The 19,952-nt window shown below is 34.2% G+C and overlaps 1 protein-coding gene across 1 annotated transcript in view; it reads left to right on the top strand.

Moving 5' to 3' along the window:
* Positions 1-376: 376 nt before the first annotated feature.
* LOC131514403 (protein eyes shut homolog) overlaps positions 377-19,952 on the top strand; it is a 376,531-nt gene continuing 356,955 nt past the window's right edge. The window contains exon 1 of the mRNA XM_058734359.1: positions 377-531. The gene's annotated coding sequence lies outside the window, so the exon portion shown is untranslated. The remainder of the gene's footprint in view (positions 532-19,952) is intronic.

The raw sequence follows: 19,952 nt of genomic DNA, 5'->3' as shown, positions 1-19,952 counted from the left end.
AGACAGCCTTTGCTGTACAATAGCATCTGAGGTTGTCACTAAACCTTCAGCATCAGGTTTCCCTAGCAACACAAGGCTTTTTTCTTTCTCCCACTGTCTGTATCTGAATGAAAAAAAAAAAATCAATTTGTAATAATCCCTGAAAACACAAGAAAACATTCAGTCTGAGACATATGAAGTTAGCAAGGAAAATGGTGAGTTACAAATGAAATTGGAAATAATTAAATTATAGAGAAGTATTTTGCCTATGGATTTATACAAAGCTCCAGATGGCTTTCTGTATTCATCTCCAGATTAGCTAAATAAAGGCCAAGCCTTATGTCAGCCTGCACATGGCTTTAATGAGTTTACCTTTATACTACAACAGGTTAGGGCTTTTAGCGCCTTGTTTCAGGAGCCACATATAAAAGAAGCCTTATTTGATTAGGGTTCTGAGAAACAGTGATACATGCTAGGCATGTACAGACATTAACAGTAATCACAAGCCTCCCAGGGTTGCAAGCTACCTTGGCTAATGGTTGAAAATGAGGGGTAAGTTGTACTTGATTCCTCCTAGAAATTACTTTTCTATTACAAGATTGCAAAACTGCCTGACTGAATTGAATACCACCACAAAGATCTCGATTAGTCATAAGTGTTTCTTTAACCATATTTTTTGCCTGCTCTCTACAAAATCTTTTTGCAAAATCTTCTCTGTCATATGCTCGAGGATATTCATTCTATTTGAATCAATAAAAAAATGTTTTGTATTCTTTGAATCTGCAAACAAAGAATATAATGTTTGTCTCCTCTGCAGAATAGGATCTAGGGGAATACCAGAGTCTTTATTTAATCATAACGTACCCATGATTGCTTGAGATTTTTAAAGTTTTCCCCCATTGTCCACTAACATCATGGTGCTATGAAATGTCAATTGCAAAAGAAATTGCGTAATTTTCACACTTTGTTTACAAATGATTAACTAGAAATCTGGAAATACTTAACCAAATTTTTAGAAGTGCCCTTTATTTTCATGTTAATACTCACTAAAATGTTCCTCCTCAATGACACTATAAAGGCAATATTTCCTTTTGATATTGTTGTTAATGTGACTTTATCTGTAACTTACTGGATATGATGATTTCTTTTTAAAAAGAAAAAGATGCTTTAAATTTCAAACAGCCTTCCCTTATTAATATCCTATCTTATTTTATTATTTAGATGATTTATGCCTCAATAAGATTCATCAGTACTATTTAAATATAAGATTTTTATTATCTTAAAAATATTTGCTTAATTATTAAAATATTTCAGATTATGTGTTTTGAACCACTTGTATTTATTTGGTATATGGTAACAAATGACAGACTATTTCTAAAACTAAGGGTTAACTTTATTTTAAAAATTAATCAGATAGTATTATTAAATATTGTTAGGACTAATACGACTATATGTCTTTCTGTCATTCTGCCTACAAAAGACTAAATGTTGAATTTCATAAAATATATATTATCATCTGAATGCCTATAACTTTTTTAATACATTGTTATGCTATTTTGATATTACCATCTCTAATGGATTTTTTATTTAAAAATTAGTATTCAGTTAATAAGGATGTCAATGTATATTATTGAGAGGATTCAGGAAACACAGTAATACTAGTAGATTAAGTGTGTTTATATTCTCAAACAAAATTGCAGTTGTTCATAATTCAGATTTTTAAATAATTATTAAGAAATTCTTTTAGTCTTTACCTTTCTGGAATGTTAAGTTATAAGTACAATTTTAACTGGCTTAAAATTGCTTTAAAAACCTGAAAAGAAATTTTGGCCACTTTATCCAGATATGAAAAAGCTGTGATCTTGATTTTATCTTGAGTAAAATAGTTTTATAATTATTAATAATAAATTTTAGTCAGTATTCAGCAACTCAAACACCTAAATGTGAAGAAACTTCCATATTGTAGCAGCCAAGAAAACACACAAACACACACATGCGCACACACACACACACACACACACAGATAAAAGAGCAAATTTTAAAGATTTCGGCATTATAAACAGGAGAATAAGTTTCGTGAGGATAAGGAACAGTCACAATTTCTCTTTGTCCAACTAAAGCCTCAAAGTTAACACCCAAACTGTCATTTAGAGGCATTTAATAAATACTGTTAGTGTTCCAAACAAAACAAAACAAACAACAACAACATACCTGCAACGTAACTTGTCTCACTTTCTACTTCTACAGTTTCCATAAAGTATTAGTAAGTTGCTTAGGGAAAAAGGAAAAAAAAAAAAGGAAAGAAAGAAAGGAAGTAAAATATTTCTGGTGGAGAATTGCCAACAAGCCCTTAGCAATTCCAGCATAAATTATCATCCTATATGACCCAGGTTCATTGACTTCTGCCAGGTTCTTGCCTTAAAAGGCAACATCCAAAATATTCAGTGTTCCCCATGAGCGCCTCAAGTTGTCAGGAGGGTAATCACTTAATAATTTGAATACAAATGTTGTATGCTTATTGAGGCTAACAGAAACTTCAGTGGTATCCACACATCTTTGGAAGGGGCAGTCGAAATAAATTTAAAATTTTTTGCTATTTTATATCTCAACTGATACAAGTAAATGCTTTATTTCACTTCTGTCTCTGTGTAATGGGATCCAAAAAGTGAAAAATTACAGTATACCACTTCACAACAACTGTGTGTTCCAGAGGATATTCTATTTTAAAAGATAATAAAGCTAACATTTCTGAAGGTCTTTACAGAAAATAATGCTGAAGAAACAATCTTCATCTTTGAATAAACTAGAAGAAATGCAAATTATTAAATTATGCCTCAGGCCACCTATTGCATTTTGCTCAAAGAGAACTTATGGTGTATCATTGTCTTAGAAGTTTTAGCCAACTCCTGAGGTCCTCAGAAACTGATTTGAGAGTATTGCATGATGGATTCTGCTTTCCAGGTCATACTCATTTTAACCAAGTGAATTTTATTATGTAGATAATCAAAACAGTAGTTATTAAATTTATGGTGCTAACATTCTTGAAGAAATATAAGCTGTCCATCCTTTGGTTTTATACTCTATTTTGGAAAGCTACTCAGAAATCAAATATAATTTAAGGTTAAATTGTTAATTTATGCCAATTTGTCATTTTACAAGAAATAGAACAGCATCAGAGTCTGGAGAGATATGTTCTCCATCAAACACATGTTTTTTTCCTTGAAAAAGAATATGTAAACCTGAATTATAATCATAACTGTACTTGTTGAATTTAGAATCTGAATAGGGAAATATTAGATTAGCATGGTAGTTGAGTATGGGCTCTGAAGTCAGACACATGTGGCTGAAAACTCTTTGTCACTCATTAGCTTTGTAAATTTGAACACATTAATTTGCTCATTCATGAAATTGTTGTGAAAGTACATATCTCATCTGGTTTAGTTAGGTATTAAATATAATATTGCATGTAATATGCTCAGTGCAGTACCTCTGACTTAAGAACTCAACTCATGTTAGGGATTATGCATTATTAGGTGATTTGCATGCTTTATAACACACACACACACACACACGCACACACACACACACACACACACACAAATGCCCAAAGCTTCCATATGCACACTGGTAGTATATTTAACATGCATTTTACTAGTGGAGTTTTTATGTGAGAATTTGTTTCACCTTAGAATTTGATTGCCTCTATGGCTTCTTTTCATCTTCCTTCTCAAGGACCCTCACTTCTAATTCACTCAGTCATTCTCCAGACATACTAATAGTGCTGTTATGAGATTACAGCCAGATCTGACAGCCTTAGAAGACGTCTTTAAAGTGACTTTGTAGCTCCATGGCAATCTATTACATGATAGATTTACACTTAATGCTCAGAAGGCAATTTATTTCTTTCTTCTCAAACCTTGGGGAGAACCTTATTAGGCTTTCCAAATATCAATAGCATACTTTATTCATGATGATGTCAGCATCTCACAATTTTAGATAAACATATTTATTGGAACTCAGAGAGCTTTCTTCCAGGACTTTAAAAGTAATAGTTTGACATCCATAGAATTATAAGAAAAATGTAAACAGAGATAGTGAATGGCCCATTTTTAACATATTTTTAAATATGAATATAAAATCAATTTTTATTTGGAGAAAGTAAATGCACATACAACCAATACATTTTGCTTATTCAAATTTTTGAATAGAATATATTCTTCATTCTTTACTATTTGATTTATTTTTGAGAGAGAGAGAGAGAGAGAGAGAGAGAGCGAGAGCATGAGCAGGGGAGGGTCAGAGAGAAGAAGACACAGAATCCGAAGCAGGCTCTAGGCTCTGAGCTGGAAGCACAGAACCTGATGCAGGGCTCAAACCCATGGACTGCAAGATCATGACCTGAGCTGATGTCAGACACTCAACTGACTGAGCCACCCAGGCGTCCCTGAATAGACTATATTCTCAATAAAATTTTAATATTTCATCTATTTGTTGTTAATATACAATTATTTAAATGGTTTCTTAAATGTATCATTAAAATTTTAGGATATAAATTTGAAAGTCATCAACTAACATAATTGGATTTATTTAAAAAATCCCTCAAACAAGCTAAGTTATTTCTTATTATATTTGTGTGTGTGTGTGTGTGTGTGTGTGTGTGTGTGTGTGTGTGTATGTACATATGTATATAAGTACATCTCTGTATAAATCTGTAAGGCAGTCTGGTAGTCTGGAGATGCATGGAATAGTTAATGTGGCAGCTTTGTGTCTTAAAGAGGACAGAATTATTTCTTCTTCCTTGGAGAATCTCAGTCTTTTAAGGCCTTTAAATGATTGGATGAAGCCCACCCACATTATGGAAGGTAAATTGCTATAGTCAAAGTCTACTGATTTAAGTGTATCTATTTATTTTGAGAAAGAGAGAGCACAAGCAGGGTAGGGGCAGAGAAAAGGGGGAGAGAGAGAATCCCAAGCAGTCTCCACACTGTCAATGCAGGTCATGACCTCATGGTTCATGGGATTGAGTCCCAAGTCAGGCTTTGCCTTGACAGCATAGAGTCTGTTTAGGATTATCCCTCTCTTTCTCTCTCAGTCTCTCTCTGCCTCTGTCCCACTCATGCTTACTCTGTCACTCAAAATAAATAAATGTTTAAAAAAATAAAAGAAAAAGAAAACTGTATTAAAAATAAAAAAATTAAAAAAACTTTATTGCTATTGCTTAAAAATGTTAGTTATCATCTGAGCTTTCAGCAAGTCATAATATTTTTGCTGGTGAAGGGTCTCACTTCCATGCTGATGGTAGTTGACTCATAGGGGTGGTGGCTGCTGAAAGTTGGGGTGGCTGTGGCAATTTCTTAAAATAATAATGAAGTTTGGTGCATCAATTGATTCTTCCTTTCATGAGTGATTTTTTTGTAACATGCTATGCTATGCTATTTGATAACATTTTACCCATAGAACTTCTTTTAAAATTGGAGTCAGTCTTCTCAAACCGTTCTGCTTATTTATCAACTAAGTTTATGTAATATTCTAAATGCTTTGTTGTCATTTCAACAATCTTCAAAGCATCTTCACCAGAAGTAGATTTCATCGTAAGAAATCACTTAAATTGCTCACTTATAAGTAATAACTCCTCATTTATTTAAGTTGTGTCATGAGATTGTAGCAATTCAGTCACATCTTCACTCTGTATTTCTAATTCTAGTTCTCTTGCTATTTTAATTGTAGTTATTTCCTCCATTTAACTCTTGAACCCCTAAAGATCATCCATGAGGAATGGAATCAACTCTTCCAAACTCCTGTTAATGTTGATATTTTGACCTTTTTCCATGAATTGTGAATGTTTTTAATGGTATCTAGAATGATGCATCCTTTCCAGAAGGTTTTGAGTTTACTTTGCCTGGATCTATCACAGGAATCACTATGACAGCTATAGACTTACAAAATGTAATTCTTAAATAATAAGACTTGAAAGTCAAAATTATTCCTTGATCAATGGGATTCAGAATGGATCTTGTGTAGCAGGCATGAAAACAACATTCATCTTATACATATCCATCAGAACTCTTCATTGGTCAAGTTCATTGTCAATGGGCAGTAATATTTTGAAAGGAGTCTTTTTCTCTGAGTAGTGGTTCTCCACAGTGGGCTTAAAACACTCACTAAACCATATTGTAAACAGATATGCTGTAATCTGGTCTTTGTTGTTTCATTAATAGAGTTCAGGCAAAGTATAGTTGACATATTCTTAAGGGCGCTAGGATTTTCAGAATGGTAAATGAGTGCTGGCTTCATTAGCCCCTAATGAGAGAGTCAGCCCGTTCTTTGAAGCTATGAAGCCAGGCAATGACTTCTCTTTTTAAGCTATGAAAGGCCTAGATGGCATCTTCTTCCAGTGGAAGGTTCTTTTGTCTACATTGAAAATCTGTTGTTTAGTGTAGCTCTTTTAGCTCATATCTGTTTCCTTGGTTCTTATAGATGACAATACAAGTCAATCACGTCAAATCAGCATAAATGTTCTCTCAGTAAGCTCAAATTAATGACAGTTTGTTTATAAATTATACCATATTTTGAAACTGCTTGAAATGTAACATAAAATTAATTAGCTCCAATAAATACAAATAAATGTAATGAGGGAAAATAAGAACCTTTGCCTTTTGGAGAAAAAAAAATAATGAAAGTGACAGGATAGAGAAATGCTCCCTCCAAAACACAGAGTGAACAACTCAAAGCCAATGAGGACATAGTAGGGGAGAAAATTGTTTCTAATCTTCTCACTAACCTGTGGAGATGATGATCTCTTAAACACATGTCAGTCATTAGCCTATAGAACACAGCATGTTGAGATTAGCTTGTTAAATCTGAATTTGGTCTCAGCTTGATGTTTAGATGTTCAATATTGCCTTTGTGGATTAACACTGGAGCCAGAGAAATGTTTACTTATCAAAAGAATACAACCAATACATTATAAAATTTTTCTAAACTGTGACGAAATTGCAAAGTTTTCTGTTTAAAAATAATCTAGATATGTATGTTTCCTTTGAGTCATTTATTTACTTAGCCAGCAAATAGTTGTAAGCATCTGTCCTGTTTCTTGCACTGCTCTAGGTTTTGAGACAACAACAATAAATTTGACAGCAAAGGTTCCTGATCTTGTTAAGCTTTTATTTCCAAGCAGGAGCAGAAAAATCAATATACAAATAAGAAAGAAAATAATCAATAATAAATGCCAAGCAGAGAATTCAGATTGAGTGAAGAGCCATTTCCTGGGTAGGTACTTTAGATTGGACAGTCAGGAAGGGCCTCAAAAGTTGACATTTAAACTGACATCTTAATAGCAAGGGGACCTATCACCCATCCAAATAGAAAGAAGAGCACCCCAGGCAAATGGGATGAACAGTGCAAATACCCTGAAGCAGGAAAGAGTTTGGCATAATCAAAGGGGAATGCTGTGTAGCTGTAGCACAGTCTGCAAAAGAACAAGTGGTACTGGATGCATTTAAAGAAAAGGCAGGAGTCAGAGCCTATGCTAAAATGCATAGAAGATGTACAATGTATTATATGGCAAAGGAAACTTTTAGAGAGAGAGAGAGAGAGTGTGTGTGTGTGTGTGTGTGTGTGTATGTTTAACTGAGGGTGTGTATTATTCATCAGTCTCTTAAAAATCATTCTGGCATTTGTAAGGAAAATGGATTGCAGAGAGATGGACAAATATGAAAGAGGATGTTAGAGGAGCTAGAAAAGTGGGCAGATCTTGAACTTCTGTGTTTTCTCCTGCTGTTACCATGACTTCATTTCTCCTTAATGTTTGAATTTCTATCCATGTGGAATTTATTTTGGTATAAGGAGTAAAGTAAAAACCCATCTTATTTTTTTGCACATAGGTATCCTGTTGCCTCAGTGCCATTTGTTGATTAATAGAAGGATGGTTTTAAATATTTGTATATCCATATTGAAGAAATTATTCAGTACCCTGAGGGAAAAATAAATTAAAAATATAGGCAGAGATTCCTTTCTTGGATACATACCCCAGGGTAAATCTTACAAAGATCCAAACAAGGATGGTGTATATGGAAACAGGGAGTTGGAAGCAACCTGTGTATCTATCTCTAGAATAATGGATAAATAGAATGTAGTAAATCACAGTATGAAATGTCATACACTAATAAGAAGCAATAAACCATATATGTGACATGGATTTGTCCTAAACAGGGCAGGAGGATAAAACTATGACAGAGGTGGGATTTACAAAACCCTTAATGGAACTGAAGCACACAAAAACACAATATATTTTACAAGGATACATCTATGCTTAAGAACATATATCAAGCACATTATAAATGGTTTCTTATGAGAGGAAAATGATGGGATGGGGATTTAGAAAGAAGGGACAAAGTAAAACTTGAAAAGAGCCTTGTATTCACTAGCAATGGTGATGTGTTAACAGTAAAGAGAAATATAAGATACACTCAATGTCAGGCATGACAAATGTGGAAAAGTGTGCCCTAGATTTGATGAAATATGGTAAATATTATAGCTCAACATTTTACACAGGATGTTTAATTTTAAAAATGTGAAAGAAACAGGGTAAGAGAGAGCACTTCAATTAATACTACCATACAAAATTGAATGCATGTTTTAAAAGTTAAGATAATTAATATCTGACATGGAATATGTAGCATATATGTAGCCATGGTCTCCCCATTTAACCTCAGGATATGTCTGTTTTAACCTGGACCTCATTTTCCAGTTGTAAGCGTTTGCAGACTCTGTCTCTTAATATAGATCACTAAAATGTCTTCCCTCCTTTATCCATATCACTGGCACAACCTTACTACAAATCCTTATTGTCTCTTCTTTGGATCATTGCCATGATTTTCCTAATTGGGCTCATAGGCTCTGGTCTTGTCAGCAGCTATAATGCTCTGTGATCTTTCCAAAAATGCAAATGTGATGATAACTCCCTTTCTTAAATTCTTTTGATGTTTATACATTTCCTCAAGTGTAAAATCCAAACTCAGGTTGGTTAGTACATGACCTTCATTATCTGGTCTTTGATTACCATCCTTTCTGGTATCTAACCATTTATCTCCCCCAGGCTTCCTTTCTCCACCCATTCCAGCTGTCTTAATATTTTTTTTGTCATTTTATTAAAGAATGCCAATATTGCTCTAACCCTTCACTGACTGTCATGTAATCAGTTTACAAATCTCAATGCCTTAGGATGAATGGATATCCCAGATCAGGTTGTTTAGCACATTCACACTACTCATTCATGCCAGACATTCTATGTCTGAAATTGGATATCCTACTACTGCTCACATCTGTATGCTCATTTGTTTCTCTAACTCACTGAGAACTCCTTCAAGGCAAGGTCTGCATCTATTTTTTTTTTTTTGCGATAACCAGTGTAATGTAAAATATAAAGTAGAATTCAGTAAATATTGGGGCACCTGGGTGGCTCAGTTGGTTGGGCGTCCGACTTCAGCTCAGGTCATGATCTCATGGTTCGTGAGTTCAAGCCCCACATCATACTCTGTGCTCACAGCTCAGAGCCTGGAGCATGTTTCGGAATCTTTGTGTGTCTCTCTCTCTGCCCCTCTCCCCTCACACTCTCTCTCTCCCTCTCTCTCTCTCTCAAAAATAAGTAAATATTTTTTAAAAAGAATTTGGTAAATATTCAGTAAAGGAAATTCATAATTATTTTCAATTAAAAATACAATTTTTTTTCAAAATACAAAACAAAATGACTTGTAAAATACCACTACAAACTTTGGAAAAATTTGAAAACACATAAATTACTAGAAGGATCAAATTTTGAAAGTTCAACTTCATAATAAGTACAAATAAACATCCAAAAAACCATACCAAACCACTTTTATACAGTAACAACAAAAATATAAACATGATGTCAAATGAATAAGTATGCAAGTGAAAGATAATCAAATTATGTTTACCTGACACAAATCAAGTGTCACTGTTAATATTAAAGAAAAGCTAAGAAAAATTGGAAGAAATATTTAAGTAAATTTAATACATGAATAAAATATAAGACCCAGGACTGATCAAAGATGAGAGCTCCAGATGATTTTGTTTTACATACTTGACTAGTTTGAAAAGCTATATGTTATGTTGGTGTCTCAGTTTAAGAAATTACTTATAAGAAGTAATTGCTTTGAACACTATCAAGAAGACTTATTACTTAGTATGCTTTATGATAAAACAATCCATATTTAATGCTGTCTGTGGAAGATTTAAACACACACACACACAAATTCTAGAATCAACTAGTAAAAACAGTGCTGATGCAAAAGTTATAGAATTTCACTAAGGAAATGTGTATGAGTGAATCAAAGAATAACATATAAATACCTGCAGCTTGGTAAATTCTTTAACACTCCAAATAATAGGAACCTGTAGGTGCAATGCAATAGGTACACCACAGTGGTTGTGGGAACACCCTCAGAGGATGATATTAGACCAACGTCATGTGACCTAATATTGTTTAGAGAGAATACAAATGATAGTAGGTGCTTTCTCAATTACTTTTGGAATATTAAATATAATTATGGATAGTTTCCATGAGTTTGTATTTCCTTTTGGTTTATAATCAGAGAAAAATTATCTGTTCTTTTAAAACAGAATTTTAATTTATATTTGATTTTATTTATTTTTAAAGCAAGTATTAATTATACAAACCCATAGGTATTTATGACTTAACTGCAAATCCTTTCATTAGATGTTGGAGCTATTTACTCTACTATGACAAATACTTCCTTAAACCTACATGCTCACTGTTTATATTCAGAGATTGCACCTTCTTGTTGAAGCAATAAAAGAACTTAGAAATTCGAATGCAAGTCACCTAACTATATATAAAAGATGAATATTTCTTTTCCTACTGCTTAGGAAGGTAACCATTTTTTAATGTATAAATAAGGATGTCTTGTATCCTGGTCATACAAATAGGTATTATCCAGATATAGCATTTGAAACGCTGGAGTCATTCCTATAGATGACTTTTACATCATCTTCCTTCTCTGACACACACAAATACACACTACTGTGTTGGTATAAGAAGCTCATGTGATAAGTCTTTAAGCAGCCCTTTGTAAAATGTAAGTCATATGTGTTCCTTGTCTTGTGCATTAGTTGTGTTAGTGCAGTATCTTTGAAATATCACCTACTGGTTTGATTTGTAGGTTCTGAAAATGTGTTATTTTGGCTTACAAAATGTGGCTAGGGATACGATTTATTAGTCATCAGGCATACTGACAGGTTGTGACTAAGATAGATGAAATGACATGACAATTTCAGGTCTACATTGATACATGCTTGTTATTGGCTCCAACGCCTAATTATATTACTTCGCAAGCCAGGCTTTTCCACCATTTAGATTAGTTGTTTCTAAATTCAAATGCCTAAGGCCTAATCATCTGGTGACAACTCAAAAAGAGGGAAAAAAAATATTGTTGTTCTTTATTTCTGTTTTCAAACTTGGAACAGAATGATTATGTCAAACAGAAATAAAATGCTTAGCTGTAGTGTTTTCTCTGTGGGCTTACAAACATTTACTTACTTTGTTTACAATGAGTCTCATAAGATTAACAAATCAAATTGACAGATGATCAATGTCAGGTCTATTGAGAAACTGCCTGTGCAAACAGAATACCAGATCAGACCCCAGTGGCTCACTCAAGCCCTGAAGATCATATGTACATTGTAAAGCATGCCTGTGGTAAAAACTTACTGTAAAAGTCACCTTGGTATGAAAATGAACTTAACATGAATTTCACATTAGCTTGTGAAAAATAGCTTTAAAAAATGTCTAAAGTACATGATGAAGCAGCTATTTATAATGACAAATATACTTAAAATGTTGAATTTTTATGTATCATTTTAATTGTTAGCAACTGTTAATTTTAATCATTTTAAAATGAAGAGATAAAATATATATTTTTATCCAAGCTGAATTCACTGATGTAGATGTGTATACATTTCTAGCTACTGTTAACATTTTTTAGCCATCTAGTAATTTCATGATTTTGTGATCCTAATTCAAGCCATGCCAAGATTAACAAATTCAATTTGGTCTATTTTAAAAGTAAAGACATGCACCCTTTATTAGATGTTAATTTTATAAGGGGAAAGAATATAGAATCAATAGAAATTCTGTATTTTAAGCATTCTGAGAAATTCATTTTCTTTTTTTTTTCTTTTTTGTGTTTTATTTTAATTTCTCAAATAATTTTTTTATTATAAGCAATATACATTAAAATAAATTGTAAATTTTATTTACAGATTCTTTAAAATGATCCCAGAATTATTTTTATTTTGAAAATTACTCTTCTACTTTTATGGTGTGGAAGATTCATATACTACTTTATATTTATCAGTGAGGTAAATTATACCATATTTCTATATGTTTTCTAAATAATGAAAAATTATTTAAAATTCAAAAAAAGTTATTTAAAAGACTTATCCTTAGTTGTCCACATGCTTTTTTATTAATATTTATTATTTAATTATTCAATTTATCAAAAACCAGAGGAAGTTGACTTGCAATAGTGACAACAGATAAGAAAACCAAGACTACTGTTAAAATACATTATGCAAAATGTGGCATAAGATCCGTCTCATTTTTTTATCCATTCTGACACCTGGTGTCTTTTGAGTGGAGCATTTAGTCCATTTACATTCAAAGTACTGTGATAGATATGTATTTATTTCCATTTTATTGCTTGTTTTATAATTTCTGGAGATTTTCTCTGATCTTTTCTTGTCTTTGTCATTTGTCACGGTTTCTCTTTTGCACTCAGAGTCCCCTTTAATATTTCTTGCAGGGCTGATTTAGTGGTCACAAAATCCTTTAGCTTTTGTTGGTCTGGAAAACTCTATCTCTCCTTTTATTCTGACTGATAGCATTGCTGGATAAAGTATTCTTGGCTGCACACTTTTCCTGTTCAGCACTTTGGATACATGATGTCCCTTCCTTCTGCCTTGCCAAATTTCTGTTGAGAAATCTCCAGCTATCCTTGTGTTTTCTCTTGTAAGTTAAGGACTTCTTTTATCTTGTTGCTTTTAAGATTTTTATTTTATCACTATATTTTACAAATTCCATTATAATGCCTTAGTGTTGGTCTACGTTTGTTGTTTTTGATGGGAGTCTGTGCCTCCTGACTCTGGATGTCTGTTTCCTTCCCCAGATTGGGAAGTTTTCCACTATTATTTCTTTAAAAAAATTTTTTTAAATATTTATTTATTAGAGAGAGAGAGCAAGAGCATGAGCAGGGGAGGGGCAGAGCAAGAAAGGGATGCAGAATCCAAAGCAGGCTCCAGGCTCTAAGCTGTCAGCACAGAGCCTGACACAGGGCTCAAACTCACAAGTGGTGAGATCCTGACCTGAGCTGAAGTCAGATGTTTAACCGACTGAGCCACCCAGGCGCCCCTTCACTGTTTTTTCTTGAAATAAATTTTCTGCCCTCTTTGCTCTGTCTTCTTCTTCTGGGACTCCTATAATATGAATGTTATTACATTTGATGGAATCAGTGAGTTCCCTAAATCCATTCTCATACTGCATAATTCTTCTCTCTCTCTCTTTTGTTCTGCTTTATTATTTTCCATTATTTTGTCTTCTACATCACTAATGCATTCCTCTGCTTCTTCCACCCTGCTGTTCATTGCATCAGGCCTGTTTCCAATCTCTTTTATTGCATTAATCATCTCTGATTGATTCTTTTTTACCCCTTTTATCTCTGTGGTGAGGATCTCACTGATGTCTTCTATTCTTTTCTCAAACCTAGTGAGTATCCTTATCATTGTTGCTTTAAATTCTCCATTAGGTATATTTGCTTAGATCTCTGGCCATAGCTTTATCTCATTCTTTCATTCGGGATAATTTCCTCTGTCTTGCATTTTGTCTAGGTTTCTGTCTTCTTCTCTGTGTTAGAAAGGTTAGTTATGTTTCCTGTCCCTGAAAGTAATGGCCTTGTGTAGAAGAGGTCATGTAGTGCCCAGGGCCTGGCACTTCAGGTAGTGTCTCCGGTATGTGCTGCTTGTGCTTTTGTTATGTTTTGGCTGCTCTACCCTTTAGGCCGGCTGTCCACAGAGGCTCTCCTTGCCTGGTGTAGGCAGTGTTTGGCCCCTGGCCTATGTGGTGAGTTTAAACTAGGTATGTTCTGGTCTGCTTTTAAAACGAGACTTGACACCAACTCCACCAGAACTGAGAGAAGGAGAGAGAGAATCCCAAGTAGGCTCTGTACTATTAGTATGGAGCCTGATGCAGGGCTCAAACTCACAAACTGTGAGATCATGGCCTGAGCCAAAATCAAGAGTTGGATGCTTAACTGACTGAGCCATCTAGGTGCCCCTAAATTACCAACTTTAATTGAAATTTTTCTAATAATTATGTAGCATTCATGTAATATTCAGTAAACAATGAATTATACTTTAGTATCAGTTTGCATTCTAAGCCAATATGGTAATAACTAAAGTTTTTCATAACACAGTTTTCTTCCCTTTTAACAGTAGCATGGCATATTTTAATACATCCCTGAGAATTTGTCTGAGAGTTTAATGAGATCAGGGATGTTGGCCAGGCAACCAAGGTCAGAAGTTTTGAATAATACAGAGGAATCTTTAACTTTCATCTCAATATTCACTAGTACAGCCAGAAATATCCTTTGTTTTATAGGATCTGAGTTGGAAAGAGACCTATTGGGTCATCTTTTAAAAGCGTTCCTACCTAAATAGGATAGATAATTCCCTTCCAGTATAATCACCATGCATTGTAAAATAGACCCTTTATGTGACTAATCCCAGTGGAAATCTAGGATTTTATGTACCTTAGAATAACTATTTTAGACCAAATTTAAGTGTGGAGTGAAATGCCAAAATTGTAGTTAACTTGATATTTCTAAATATTTTGTATTAATACAGAACTGGGGTGTGTGTGTGTGTGTGTGTGTGTGTGTGTGTGTGTTTGTGTGTGTGTGTGTGCGTGTGTGTGTGTGTGTGTGTGTTGTGTGTGTGTGTGTGTGTTTGAATATACACAGAAAACAGACTAGCCATAATACCACTTCATAATTATATAGTTATGTTTATATAGCTCCATTCTTAATTACAAAGTAGAAATAGTTTTCCATAAAAATCAATAGAAAATCAAGTTTTTTTGTTAGAGCCTTGTCACCTGTGCAAATGTGTCATTATAAAATGACATTGTAGAAATAGTCACCTTTAAAGACAACATTGCTAAGATAGGAAGGCAAGACATGAAGAACAAAAATTCTTAAACCTTCCATTTCTTTAATAGTTATAAATTTGATAACGTATATCACCCAACTTCCTCTCCCTTTCTCCCTTACTTCCATTATATGATCAAATGGAAAAAGAAAAAAATATATATTACATTGGATGTGAGGCATATGGTAAATCAGAATCGAACAAATGAAGTCGAGTTTCTTATTGAGGCTGACTATATGGAATGACAAATTAAAGACCATGAGATCTTTTAAACATGCATTTGGAAAACAGAATTGTGTTCTAAACCCATTCCTTACAAATGGTATACCTTTTGAGATTTTCAGTAATTAATATAACTTTAAGATTATTTGACATATGCTTGCCACATAAAATGATAAATACCATGAGTTGTCTCTTTTCTTCTAATTTTGCAATCTATACTTAATGTTACCATGAAGGTATTTTTAAAAATTTCCACTTAATTCCCTTGTTGAAATTTCTATTTCATGGTACCCAATCCTCTAAGGACCAAAATACACACTTATTTCTAATCACCTGGTCAGCCTCTTTGCCCTTGCATATTTTATTCCAGCATTACTGAAAAATACATAGCTTCCATGTAAAACCTAGATTTTGTGAAAGTTATTGCCTCTACTCTCTCTCAATTCATTCTAAGCTTTTAGATCTCACCTCTAATTCTCTCTAAATTTGAAATCTTTTCTAACTTTACCCGGGAGATTTCATCATTTTGCAAAATTTTAATCATTATGGCAAATTTTATACTTTATTGTCATTTTTTTCCCATGCAACTCTGCTACTTCCTGAGATTTTAAACACGTTTAGAGGGGCGCCTGGGTGGCGCAGTCGGTTAAGCGTCCGACTTCAGCCAGGTCACGATCTCACGGTCCGTGAGTTCGAGCCCCACGTCAGGCTCTGGGCTGATGGCTCAGAGCCTGGAGCCTGTTTCAGATTCTGTGTCTCCCTCTCTCTCTGTCCCTCCCCCGTTCATGCTCTGTCTCTCTCTGTCCCAAAAATAAATAAACGTTGAAAAAAAAATTAAAAAAAAATAAATAAATAAAATAAACACGTTTAGAGTAAGGAATGTACATTTTCTCCTTTGTATTCTCAACCTGACATAATGGTAAAAATATTGATAAATATTGAATGTCTAATGGCTATGCAAAGTGTATTTTTAGCAAAATTTCACAACCCAATGATTTACCGAGTTGGTAGTTAACAGATTTCTGTACAAGTTCATCAATTTACAGAAGACCAAATAGCCAGTCAGTATTAGAACTGGGATTCCAAGTCAGGCTGACTCCAGAGTATGAATTCTTAATCATATTTAAAGTTCTGGCTACCTGAACTATACACCCTCAGTACTTGTGATTACCCAAGGGCTATCTCTGCCTAGAAACTAAGACCAAGAAGGAATACATTAGTTTGTCTAAGTGTGACATTTTTCTCTCTCTCTTTTTAAAACTACTTTATTGGGATATGATTAACATACAAAAAGCTGTATATATCTACTGTATACAATTTGAGGATTCTGTAGATAAGTATACACAGGTGAAATTGTCACCTCCATCACTGTCATAAACATAAACATAAAATCACCTCCAAAAGTTTCCTTCTTCCCTCCTAGCAATACAGTATCATTAACTATAGCTACTATGGTGTATAGTAGATATCTAGGACTTATTTATTTTGCGTGACTGAGACTTCGTAACTTTAATTCTCACCACCACTACCGCTAGCCCCTGGCAACCATTTTGGTCCCTGCTTTTTTTTTTTTTTTAATATTTCTCTTTTTAAAAATGCCTGAAGAGGCCTTTTAATAATAACGAAAGAGATTTAATTTACATCCTAACTTCAAAAAACAAATTAAATTGTGAAGAATCAAATAGCAATGTAGTTAAACTCCATAAAGATTTACTACATTTAACAATTTTTAAATACCATTGTATGAAAAGTGCATACGTTTTATTGTACATGCTTTTAAAACAATCCTTTTTAACTATAGAACTAAAGCTTTGGTCTTTGTAATCTTAGATTGTGTCTTCCTTCTTCAACCTTCCTGTACAGTTTCATGTTGATCGGGTAACCATAGCATCCAAATAGGGACGTTCTTGAAAGTAATAAATATTAAAGCAGTTAAAACAAAGACACACACATCCTATGCTATAGGACACACAGCATAATCCAGGATTACACTGGGCAAACTGGGAGGAGTGATCACCTTATGTATTGACCATTTTCTTAGTGTCCTGTGAGACATTATTATATAAGAAACACAGAGTCTCCTATATCTCTGCATTTTTTAGTCCCCTTTTCTTTAAGCATAAATAGGCTTCCAAACCTCAGAGGTATAAAAGCAAATCTTTATGGCCCCTATTAGTCCTTTCTAATTTTATCTATCATCATCTTTGAACTTAAAATTCCACAATTTTCCAACTCCTAATACTCTTCTAAAAGTAAAACTCTAAAGCTCAAGAGTTAAGGGAAAAGAAAAAAAGGATAAGGAGAAAGAGGAAGAAGAAGTAGAAAGAAAGGAGGAAAGGAAAGGGAAGGAAAGAAAAGGAAAAGGAAGGAAAATGAAAGGGAAGGGGAAGGAAAGGAAAAGGGAAATGAAATAAAGAAAAAAAAAGAAACAGTAGGGTGCATACTTTTGTAGCCTGTGTCTCAACCAGAGTTCTCAATTCCAACATATGTTTCTTATTTTCATAAGGTTACACGGTTATGTAGAAAGTCAAAATTATGCAAACAACATATATTCATTGTAGAATGTATAAAGAATAAAAAAGGAAAGAAGAATTAAAGGAAGTAGAGAGGGAGAAATATAGAAAGGAAGACAGGAGGTGTAAGAAAGAAGACAGGAGGGAGAAAAGAAAAGAGAAAGGAAGGAGATGGAAGGTAAGGGAAGAGAAGGGAAGAAGAAAGTGTTACCTGGTGAGCTGGGGAGACCCTGGGCCCTTAGGCCTCAACTGAGCCTGTCCCCAGGATGTCACCAGAGTCTCTTGGTCTCCTCACAAGAAAGAATTCAAGGACAGAAACAACACAGCAGATGAGTGACACAAGTGGGAAAATTTATTAAAGCAAAAATAGATACTTGAATGGAAGAACTGGAGCTCAAGAAAGAATTGTGAGCCATGGGGTTTGGGTTTCTTTTATTGACAGCTGTTAACAAGGGGGTAGAATATTTGTTACTTGGGATGGGAATTTGTCAGAAGCAATGTTTCATGCCTTTTCTTTCTTATTTGGTCAGGGGTTTACTGCCATGGCACCTGCCATTTCGGCCTGTCTGGTTTGATCTAGCTTCTTCTGGCTGTGTGTTGGAATATTGCCAGGACAGACCTCTGATTTTCTGAATAGTTGGCCTTGACTTCCTCTTCGCAGGCTTCCAGGAATCTTGCTAGGACCTAACACACTGTCTCTAACAGAAGGAAGTGCTAAAAACAATATTCAACCAAGTGAAATTTAAAGATTTTAATACTTTTATTGAGCTATTCCTGAAACAGGTAGCATCCCTTCTAGCAAATAGGAAGAGCTCCGGGGATCTGTAGAAAATGGAAGACTTTTATCAGCAGAAAGTGGGGAGAAACAAGGAAGTCATAAACAAAAGAAAGGATTATTTCAGGCAAGGTCACTTTCTTTTGGGTGTCTATCAGGTAGATTACCTCCTGTGTGCTGCCCAGGCAATTCTAAGCAGGTTGGTTGAGATTATAATCATAGGAGAGGCTGAAACTGCACTTAGTCCAAGTCTTAAGTCTTGGTTTGCTGACTTGGAACTTAGCACAAATGACTCTTTTTTAACAAAAGAAAGGGACAGAGGAAGTGAGGGTTGGGAGAGAATAGAAACTTGACTTCTTGTTATTATTTGACTTTTGTTATTATCTATTTTACTTCTTGTTATTATTGGAAAGTGAGGTCAGTTTATATTCTATCTTCTATGAGGATCATTTGGCTTGCTATGTAGTCTGCTTATATTTGCCATCTCACTTGGTGTCTGTTACACGTCTTTAATAGATGTCTAAGAATCTATGAAAGGAGGGAAGAAAAACTTACACTGTATCAACATGATTATTGTGTCTCAAATCTAGGGGTGCCTGGGTGGCTCAGTTGGTTTAGGCGTCCGACTTCGGCTCAGGTCATGATCTCACCGTCTGTGAGTTCAAGCCCCGAGTCGGGCTCTGTGCTGACAGCTCAGAGCCTGGAGCCTGCTTAGGATTCTGTGTCTCCCTCTCTCTCTGCCCCTCCCCTGCTCATGCTCATGCTCTGTCTCTGTCTCTCTCTCTCTCTCTCTCTCTCTCTCTCTCTCTCTGTCAAAAATAAATAAAAAAATTAAAACAAAATTTTTTTTAAATAAAATAAAATCTAAAAAGTAAAACATAAAGCTTTCCTATAGTTGAAATTTAGCCTAGATTATATTCTTTTCAACTCCCATCATTATGCAAACCATTGAAAATAGTCCTTCTGCTTATTTTTTTTTAAGTCTGTAGCAGTTTGTAGACACATTTTAAAGCATGGCTTTATGTATCCCCAGTACCAGATACTTCTACATGATTATAAATATTATAGGTTTTGTGAGCACTGAATAATCATATTCAGTTCCTTTGTAGTTCTTTAGGGGAAAAAGAACTTATACATAATTCATTGGAAATTCATACTTTTGTTTGCATATTTATCATTACATTGTCATCTCACAAATATAATATCATAAAGAATATATATCC

The sequence above is a fragment of the Neofelis nebulosa genome, chromosome 6 (genome assembly GCF_028018385.1).
Source record: "Neofelis nebulosa isolate mNeoNeb1 chromosome 6, mNeoNeb1.pri, whole genome shotgun sequence".
Lineage (NCBI taxonomy): Eukaryota > Metazoa > Chordata > Mammalia > Carnivora > Felidae > Neofelis > Neofelis nebulosa.
The sequence above is the reverse complement of the archived record's forward strand: the minus strand, read 5'-3'. Positions and strand labels throughout refer to the sequence as shown.